Source organism: Gouania willdenowi, unplaced genomic scaffold, assembly GCF_900634775.1.
Source record: "Gouania willdenowi unplaced genomic scaffold, fGouWil2.1 scaffold_363_arrow_ctg1, whole genome shotgun sequence".
NCBI lineage: Eukaryota > Metazoa > Chordata > Actinopteri > Blenniiformes > Gobiesocidae > Gouania > Gouania willdenowi.
The window spans coordinates 12,952-23,116 of record NW_021145126.1 but is presented as its reverse complement, the minus strand read 5'-3'; the positions used below and the strand labels follow the sequence as shown (position 1 = coordinate 23,116).

At 37.1% G+C, this 10,165-nt stretch overlaps 1 non-coding gene across 1 annotated transcript; it reads right to left on the bottom strand.

The window, feature by feature from the left end:
* Positions 1-4,883: 4,883 nt before the first annotated feature.
* Positions 4,884-4,956, bottom strand: trnat-ugu (transfer RNA threonine (anticodon UGU)). Its single transcript has one exon. It is a non-coding gene; the product is annotated as a tRNA-Thr (tRNA).
* Positions 4,957-10,165: the final 5,209 nt, after the last annotated feature.

The window sequence follows — 10,165 nt, the reverse complement described above, 5'->3', positions numbered from 1 at the left end:
AAAGTTTTTTGGTGTGAGAGCAAAGGAGAGCATTGGCTCTGTATTATTTGAATGATTTCAAATACTAGTGTAAAATTAAGTGGCAGTGTTGTAGTGTGGTAATTTCACCTATAGATGGCACTGTTTGATATTCCTGCACAGAGTGTCTCTCTGTCTTCTGTTTGTCTGTTGTGATGCTGTAGTCATTAAAGTTTTTTGTCTAACTCTGCATCAGGATAAAATGAGGACCTGAATTATAATTAGATAGAAACTACAAAACTAAGAGGGCAGTGTTCACCACAAACAATCATAGAAGTACTTAATCAATTATTCACTGTCAAACTCAAGCTTTAAAGAAGGCCAGCACATGGTGCAGAACCTTCTGAATCCAATTTCTCACAGCAACTGAATGAAGAGTGAAAATCCTCCTTATATAGTCCAGTCCAGCTGATTGTCAACAACTCACAGTCGTGCTCAACTCTACAGGTGCAGCAGATCTCCCTGATTGACATGATGAGCTGGACATGGCTGTGCACTTTGTACCAATCTGTAACTGTATGGTAAATCCCCCAATAGATCCCCTGGAATTATCAAACATTTTGGCCTCAGTAAAAGATAACCAACAATTTGATCTCATTTCACATTTTGTTGCTATTTTCCTGCATGGAAACATCAGTGACAGTGAAAGAATCTTGTCAAAAAATTGCAAATATGGTGAAAGTTGCATTTTTTTTCGCACCAGACAAATGTTTTGTTCAGACCTTGATGTACTTTACCACCATGTAGACCCTTATTTGTGTAAATGTGGACAGAAAAACAGAAACAGACTTTACGTGGAGAACGATTAAAGACTCAGATTTTCTAAAATTCAGCCCAAAATAATACTGAAATAAAGTACATAATGAAAATACTAGTTAATTACAGTGTTTAAGTGGATTAAATTAAAGCAGAATTAAGTGTTTACAAGATAGAGGAATTATTTAATTCAGAATTTAAGTTGGAATAAACCAGCCACCTAATTCAGATTTAAGTTTAAGTTGGGATTCAATTTGCATTAAGAATTAAATGTTTAGAAGGTGAAATTAAAGAGGATTTAACTTTTATTCTGAATTAAAGAGGAATTAAAGCTCAAATGTAAACGTGGCCAGTGACAAAAAAAAAAATAAGTTGATTGAATAAAAAAAGTACTGAGTAATAAGAACATCAGTGGAAATGTAAATGCTTGTATGGTGGATCATCCAGGTCTGGTAGTAGTGTGTCTGAATGTGTTCTACCTGCAGAATGCATTCATTATATATACAGTATATAGAGCACACTATGGACCTCTACAGCTATGGAGATAATATGTTTGAAATGAAAGACTGAAATCACACAAATCAATGTATAAACATGAAACTTTTATTGTTGATGACACACACAAGTCATCCAAAACACATTTTTACACTATATGTTGTGTTTTCAGTGGTTCTAGGTACTTGGCATATAGAAGCTTTGTGAGCTGGTGTTGGGCTTTTTGGGTTCCTCTCCCTGCTTGTGTTGTCCTAAGAATAAGAACTGAGTTCCCAGACGACCAAGGACATTATGTGGGGTTCAGACCTGCCCTTGACTGAACCTGGACACATATCTGCCAACCACCTGCTGCTTCTCAGGTCTGTCAAACTGAGCAGACAGATCTACAGGGACGGGGATTGACATCAGCTGGGGCGGAGTCCTCCAAAACGTTTTCAAATAGGAGGTCTAGGAGCTGATCCACGTAATCTGTGATACAGAAAAGCACTTTATTATCTTTACTGTTTAAAACCTATGTTGTTGTGTTTTGATATCTAATGATGGTCCTAACTAATTTTTTATTTTTTTAATTAAAAATGCCTTGCTATAGCCTTTTGATTTTGGGCGATTTTTGTTTTTTGTCATTTTTGTGCCTTACTGCTTTCTTAGCCCTGTTTAAGTATGTGCATTATATTTGCAGCAGTTTTTATGGTCTAAAGATGGTCCTAACTCAATTTTTTTTTTTTTTTTTAATTTTGAAAAAATATGCCTCGCTATATTCTTTTGATTTTGGGTGATTTTTGTTTTTCGTCATTTTTTGTGCCTTACTGCTTTCTTTGCCCTGCTTAAGTATGTGCATTATATTTGCAGTAGTTTTTAGGGTCTAATGATGGTCCTAACTCAATTTTTTTTTTTTTTTTTTTAATTTTTGAAAAGAAATGCCTTGCTTTAGCCTTACTTTTGATTTTGGGTGATTTTTGTTTTTCGCAATTTTTTGGGCCTTACTGCTTTCTTAGCCCTGTTTACGTGTGTGCATTATATTTGCCATAGTTTTTAGGGTCTAATGATGGTTCTAACTCAATTTTTTTTTTTTTTTTTTTTTTAATTTTCAAAAAAAAAAATGCCTTGCTTTAGCCTTACTTTTGATTTTGGGTGATTTTTGGTTTTTGTTATTTTTATGATACTGAGTTCATGATACTGAGTTCACGATACGATTCTCTCACAAATTATTTTACAAAATGGGACTGTAGACAAATGATGACTAAAAAATATTCCTTTATTTTTTTGGGGGGAAAAAAACTAGAAAATACTGTATTATTTTCCTTTTATTTTTGATTGTTAAAAGAATCCATTGATAAACTATTCAAAACAATGCAATTGAACTAAAAATAAATCTTGAATGAAATAAATAAAGGAATAATACAAATGAAGAAGAAGCCTATTAATTTAAATTCTGGTTCTCTAGTAAACAATGCAAAACTACGTAATAGTTTTTTTTTCTTTTTAAAAGTGCAACTGAAAATGTATTTTGTGCCTTAACAATTGGACTTAAAAAAAAAAAACACTCTGCACTGTCTCTTACGTCAGATTTGTTTGAACCAGCAGAGGGCGCTGGTAACCCAGTGGTCGGTTGGCATGCAGCTAATTTACCGGTGAAGAAGAGATGCTATGCTAGCAGACAGAGCTAATAGAAAAAAATGTGACTTTTAAAGATATTCACGTAATATTACAGATATTCTTTTGGTGCTAAAGGGGAAAGGAATCATTTATGAACATGTTTAAGAGTAGAAGGCAGCCAGAAAGAAAGTAGTAGCAGATTCTGCCCGCCGCCAACACCTCTGGAAGGATAAATAGATAGCGGCCTCTGCTGTTTAAAAAAAGTACTGTGATTCATTTTTCAGAGCATCGATGTGAACTGTGATACCTATGAATTGATTTTTTTTTTTGTTTAATGTTTTTATTAATGTGCACAGGAACATTGTATCCCAATTGTACAATACAAGTGAAAGAAGGAAAAACGGTTTCATTTCATTTTTTCTTTTTCTTTTAAACATAATGTAAGGTAAAAAAAATAAAAATTAAAATACATTTTTTTTTAAAAAAACAACAAAGAAAGAAAGGGGGGGGGGTTACGCTTCCTCAAAAAGGTTAAGAAATGCTTGCCACTTTTGAAAGAATTTGTCAGTCATACCTTTCTTGGAATATCTAATCTTTTCAACTTTCAGAAAAGACATGACCTCATTTATCCATTGAGTGCTGGATGGGGAACTTGTTGACTTCCAATGTATGAGGAGATGCCGTCTGGCAATAAGAGATGTGAATGCTAAAATCTGCAGGTGAAGAGCTGAATAGTTGGAGTAGTTCTCGGGGATACCGAAAATAGCCACATGAGAAGAAACATCAACGTTTTTTGAAAGCACTTTAGACATGGTATTAAAATAGATTTGCCAAAATGTATTTAAAGTTGGACAGGAGAAAAACATATGAGCAAGATCACAGGGCGATCCACCACACCTATCACAAATGTCTATAGTAGTCTGAAAAATTTGAGCAAGCCTTGCTTTTGAGTAATGACACCTGAACAAAACCTTAAATTGGATCAATGTCAAATGAGCACAGATAGTTGTCTTATGAATAAGTTTCAACGCAGAGTCCCACCAGCATTGGTTAAAGACCATTATGAATCGATTTTTAACTACCTTACGATTAATCGTTACATCCCAAGTGATCATGAATTAAAATGATGGTATAATTGTAATTTAAAAAATATGTTGCTGTTGTAATTGTAATTACATTAGAAATGAGTTCAGATAATTTACATTGTAATAGTAATTGCCATGAAAAATTTATAAAAATTATAATTTAGTGCTAAACTGGGGAACCATGTTACAGTTCTATGTACAGTTCTATATATACTGTATGTATTTTGAGCGATTCTTTGGGTGTGACCAATACTAGACTGAGTATTATGTGGCCCACGTCTGGTCCAAAGCTAATAAATGATTGCTAATCAGGATGCAGCAAGTTAAATTTACTAAACAAGAAATATTGAAAAAAAATGTTAAATCTTAAAATAAGAAGGTCCTGATAAGTATTCTAAAGGGTTAAAATAAGCAGAAATGTATGATTATTAGATTAAATTACTTGAAATCAAACTTCCTACAGCACAGTAATAAGTGAAATATACTGACTGTAAACAAATTATTATTTTTTTTTATTTATTTTATTTTATTTTTTTAATTTTGCAAATGAAAGCTTTGGAACAAGAAGAAAACAACTAATCTAAGTAAAAACTGACTCAGTAATAGTGAAAAATTGACTCATTTTGAAATAAACTTAAATCTATATTAAAACCAAATTTTTGTTCTTAGAATAAACATTTTATCAGAATCACAACCAGTGATACACTCCACAGGCTAGTGAAGTCTTTGGTACAGTAAGTGGACTGAAGGAGACCACGCCCCCTGCTGTCACAGCTGAGAGTTACACTGGAGAGTCTTCAGCTCACTTCCCTGGTCGTCTGTAGACTTCACAAACCAGGAATGCTTTCCATTCAAACCAATCCTAGAGAGGTTAAAGGGTGTGAACAAAACCCTTAGCCCCACCCCCTTTGACCTGTAGTTAACAGCAAAAGAAGGCCTCAGTGAGAATTGAACTCACGACCCCTGGTTTACAAGACCAGTGCTCTAACCTCTGAGCTATGAGGCCCTGTGTGTGACAGCATAGATGATTTTTCACATGGCAGATATACACTACACCACTTACATGTACAACTGGGCTTCACTTTTTTTTAAGTTTTGGGGGCGGGGCTCTAAAAATCCATCTCATGATGTAACTTTTTTCTCTTACAGTTCCATCTTAATGTCAACAGTTATGATAGTGTGTGGTCTTATTTTGGTCCTCAGTTATGAGGGAATTCCAACTCCGTCATCAAATCTTTATTTTTATTTTTTATCCAATTTGAAAGGCAAGGCAAGGCAAGGCAAATTTATTTATATAGCGCATTTCATACTCAAGGCAACTCAATGTGCTTTACATGATAAAACATTCAATTGTTTAAAATCAATAAGAACATTTAAATCAATAAGAACAATTAAAATCATCAGTAAAATCAATTAAAATCATCAGTAAAATCATCATTACATCAACAACATGACAAAAAAATCTCTCTCTCAATCATATGCAGTAGAGAAAAAAAGTGCCTTTAACTTTGATTTAAAAATGTTCACATTGGATGCTGACTTCAGCTCCGCTGGCAGTTTGTTCCACTTCTTTGCAGCATAACAACTAAAAGCAGCATCACCATGTTTACTGTGAGCTCTGGGCTCCACTATCTGACCTGTGTCCATAGATCTGAGAGACGTGCTGGGTTCATACCTGACCAACATGTCACTGATGTATTCTGGACCAAACCCATTCACAGATTTATACACCAGCAGCAGAACTTTAAAGTCTATTCTGAGGCTGACTGGGAGCCAGTGTAAAGACTTTAAAACTGGAGTAATGTGCTCTGACCTCTTTGTTCTGGTTAAGACCCGAGCTGCAGCGTTCTGAACCAGCTGTAGCTGTTTGATGCTCTTTTGGGGGATTCCTGTCAGAAGACCATTACAATAGTCCAGTCTGCTGGAGATAAAAGCATGGACCAGTTTCTCCTGATCTTTCTGAGCCATTAAACCTTTCACTCTGGAGATGTTCTTTAGGTGGTAGAAGGATGTTTTTGTGATAGATTTGATCTGACTGCTGAATGTAAGATCTGAGTCAATCAGAACACCAAGGTTTTTGACTTGGTCTTTAGCTTTTAAAGATCGAGACTCAAGATAATTGCTGACAGCAGTCCTCTTTTCCTTGTTACCAAAGACAATCACCTCCGTCTTGTCATGGTTTAGTTGAAGGAAGTTTTCACTCATCCAGCAGTTTACTTTTTCTAAACAGTCACACAACACCTCAATGGGACCATGGTCATCTGGGTTCAGTGATAGATATAGTTGTGTGTCATCTGCATAGCTCTGATAATCAACCTTACAGTTCTGTAAAATTTGTCCTAAAGGAAGCATGTAAAGGTTAAACAGAAGGGGTCCAAGAACAGATCCCTGAGGAATCCCACAGGACATTGGTAATCTGTCAGATTCAAAGTTTCCAATGCTTACAAAATAGCTTCGCTCCTCCAAGTATGACTTAAACCATTGCATTACTTTTCCATTTAGTCCGACCCATGTTTGCAATCTGTGCAACAAAATTGTATGATCTACAGTGTCAAATGCAGCACTTAGATCCAACAGAATGAGAACAGATACTTTTCCTGAATCAGTGTTCAACCTTATGTCATTGATCACTTTGATAAGAGCAGTTTCAGTGCTGTGATGAGAACGAAAACCTGACTGAAATTTATCAAATATTTTGTTGAATGTTAAGAATTGACTCAGTTGGTTGAAGACCACCTTCTCAATGATCTTGGCCATGAATGGAAGGTTGCTGATTGGTCTATAGTTAGCCAGTATAGAGGCATCCAGTGTTCTCTTTTTTAACAGCGGTTTCACAGCAGCTACTTTCAGGGATTTTGGTACGGTGCCTGATTGGAATGAGCAGTTAATTATCTGACACAGATCAGTGACAATTGACTTTACAACAGTTTTAAAGAAGTTTGAGGGTATTGTGTCAAGGCAACACGTTGATGGATTCAGCTGCTGAACAGTTTCCTCTATTGTTTTTGGGTTCACTGTAATAAACTCTAACATTGTAATTGACTCATCCCTCAGTGGTTGAAGCTGTTCAAGCTTTTTGTGATTTTGCTGGTTTGTTCTGATGTTTGACCTTATTGATTGTATTTTTTCATTGAAATATACAGCAAATTCATTGCATTTTCCAGCTGACAGTAATTCAGGGGCTATCTGATCTGGGGGGGTTGTGAGCTTTTCAATTACAGAAAACAACGTGCGAGAGTTGTTGACATTTTTGGCAATAATTTCAGAAAAGTATTGCTGCCTTGCTTTGAACAAGCCATCATTGAATTTTCGCAGACTTATTTTGTATAGTTCTAGATGAATTTGGAGTTTTGTTGATCTCCATTTACGCTCAGCTCTTCTACAGTCAGATTTCAAATTCTGCATTATCTCAGTCCTCCTCCAAGGTGTTTTCTGTGTGTTTGGTTTTCTCTTAGTTTTGATTGGAGCCACCACATCTATGACATTACAGACGTTTCTATTATACTCATCCAGAAGATCATCAACTGTCTCAGCACTCAATGTTGGTGTCATTGCTATGGCTTCCATAAACTGTGCACTTGTGTTCTCATTTATGTACCTTTTCTTTAAACACACATAACTAGGGGGAACAGATGTTACAGTCTCTAGGTCAAAAAAGACACAGAAATGATCAGATAGAGCTAAGTCTCTTACATCAACAGCAGAGATATCAACACCTTTAGAGATAACCAGATCCAAAGTGTGACCTTGAGTGTGTGTCGGACCAGTCACATGTTGTGTAAGACCAAAAGTATCCATTAAAGCATACAGTTCTTTGGAAGTATTGTCCATGTTATTGTCTACATGAATATTTAAGTCACCTGTTATTATTAAAAAGTTGTATTCAGTGCATACAACTGACAGCAGTTCAGCGAACTCATCCATGAATTCTCCAGAATATTTTGGGGGTCTATAAACGACTAAAAACAGAACTCTTGAATCACCCTTCAGTAAGAATGACATATATTCAAAGGAGATAAAATCACCAAATGTTATTTCTTTGCACTGAAATATTGATTTAAAAATGGCAGCAACTCCACCACCTTTCCTGCAAGTACGACACTTATTTAAATAAATAAAGTCTTGTGGCGCACTTTCATTGAGAATAGTATTACTGATACCATCATTCAACCATGTTTCATTAAGAAATAAAAAGTCCAAGTGATGTGTCAAAATAAAATCATTAATTATTAGTGACTTGTTAACAAGAGATCTAACATTAATTTTAAAAACTTTACTGGAGACACTGGTGGACTTTTTGGATGACATGTTATAGGAGTCAAATTTTTATCTCTATAAAGCTTTTTGCTTTTCTTTAATTTCACAATTTTACCTGTGTTACCTGTCACCACAGGAATTAAAGAAGCTGCATTAACTCCATAGGGCCCTGACTTTTTCTGGTTGTTCCTAAAAATAGAGCTATTGCAGTCTGGACCCAGCACACATCAGGCCTGTGTCGCTCTAAGTTGAACACAGCTGGCCTGAGGAGAAGAGTGATCCTGAGCCTGGTATCTTCGAGGAGGGATGGGTGGTGCAGATTGACCATGGTGGGGTAAAGGGTGGGGTGTCAGTCTTGTGCCAGCCAGAACCAGCTCGTTCATCTGGGCAGTTAAATCCAAGAAGGCAGGGGTAGGAGAGAAGCTGGATGAGGTGGAAGTAGGTGAATTTTGGGGTGAAGCAGGTGGGTCCTGAGATGCGGGGGTTGGGTTGACCTCTTCATTTTGGCGATTTTTATTTCTTGCTGGAAGCTCATTGACTCCATGTTCTTTCCTTGTTGTTTTGTTCTCCGATGGTACATGTTGTCCTCTGTCTTTATCAGAACTGATAGCAGTGTGACTGGTGAAGTAAAACAAGTTGGATGTGAAGAGTTTTACTCCAGCCTTGTTTAGACACAGTCCATCTGCTCTAAAAAGATGACGACGTTCCCAAAAAATAGGAAAATTTTCTATAAAATTTAGTGAAAGGGCAGCACAAGCCGAAGACAGAAATTTATTCAAAGAGTAAATCCTTGAGAATTTCAGATCTCCTTTGCGGACTGGAGGTATCGGGCCACTGATGAACACTTTAGGCTGTATACAGCTCACAGTTTTTAGCAGATGGGTGAAATCCAGCTTTAACACCTCAGACTCCTCCTTGGCTAAATCATTTAACCCAAAATGAATCACAACATTTTTCAAATGTGGGTAATCTGCAACGATATGCAAGATTTTGTCAGCCAGGTCTGATACTGTGTCATTAGGTAAGCAGATCACTTTCACGTTGCTGCTAAACATCTTCTGAGCATCTTTAACAGAAACGTCTCCCACTATCAGTGTGTGAGGTTGTTGCTTTGGCCTACCATGTCGCTTTTGTTTTCCTGAAGCACTTTCAGTCTTCGCAGTTCCAGAAGGTTGTGTGTTGACCTCATTAGAGCCAGATCCTAGGTCATTCAGCAGTGGGGCGAATCGATTACCCAGTTCTACATGAAACTGGGTTTGTGACTTGGTGATACTCCTGCCTTTAGCAGATGTCCACTTTTGTGCCTGGGCAGACAAGGGAGTTGATGTTGAGGCTGCAGTCTGCGAAGCCAGTGCAGGCCAGTCCGTCTCATTATTGATATCAGGGCGCTTTGCTCGGCCCGTTAGCCTTTGAAGTGGATATGACTTTTTCTTAGGCTTAGCTCCCAGAGTATTCCAGGGAGGACTCGCACCTGTTGGCTTATCAACGGGAACAGGATCCTCCCTAGGCCTGATAGCTTTGTTAGCACGGGCTGGTAGCGAGTTAGCTTTATCCACTCCGCTGTTTTGAAACAGCGGCACAGTCGTATCATTATCATATCCACAGTGTCCATTAACCTCAATGTTTACTTGTATTCCTCGCACTGTAGTCTCCAGTTCAGTAATCTTTTGGAGAAGACTGCTGTATTCTGTTGTGGAAAGAGCCATTCTTCTGCTAGTTAGCTTGCTACTTGTAGCTAGCTAGCTTGCTACTTAGCTTTCCAGTTGAGCCAGCAAATAAAAAAGCAGTAGATGATTACCTCAGAGCCAGAGTCAGATGGTAAATGATAGAGTTTGATGTTGAGGTATCGTATCATTTCTCAGAAGAAAAAGTTCATGTTTAGTAAATAAATTCCTCTGTGAGCTCCGCTCTGCTCTTTTGCTGCTGTCAGCTCAGCTGCCGGAAGTAGGCCCTGCAGA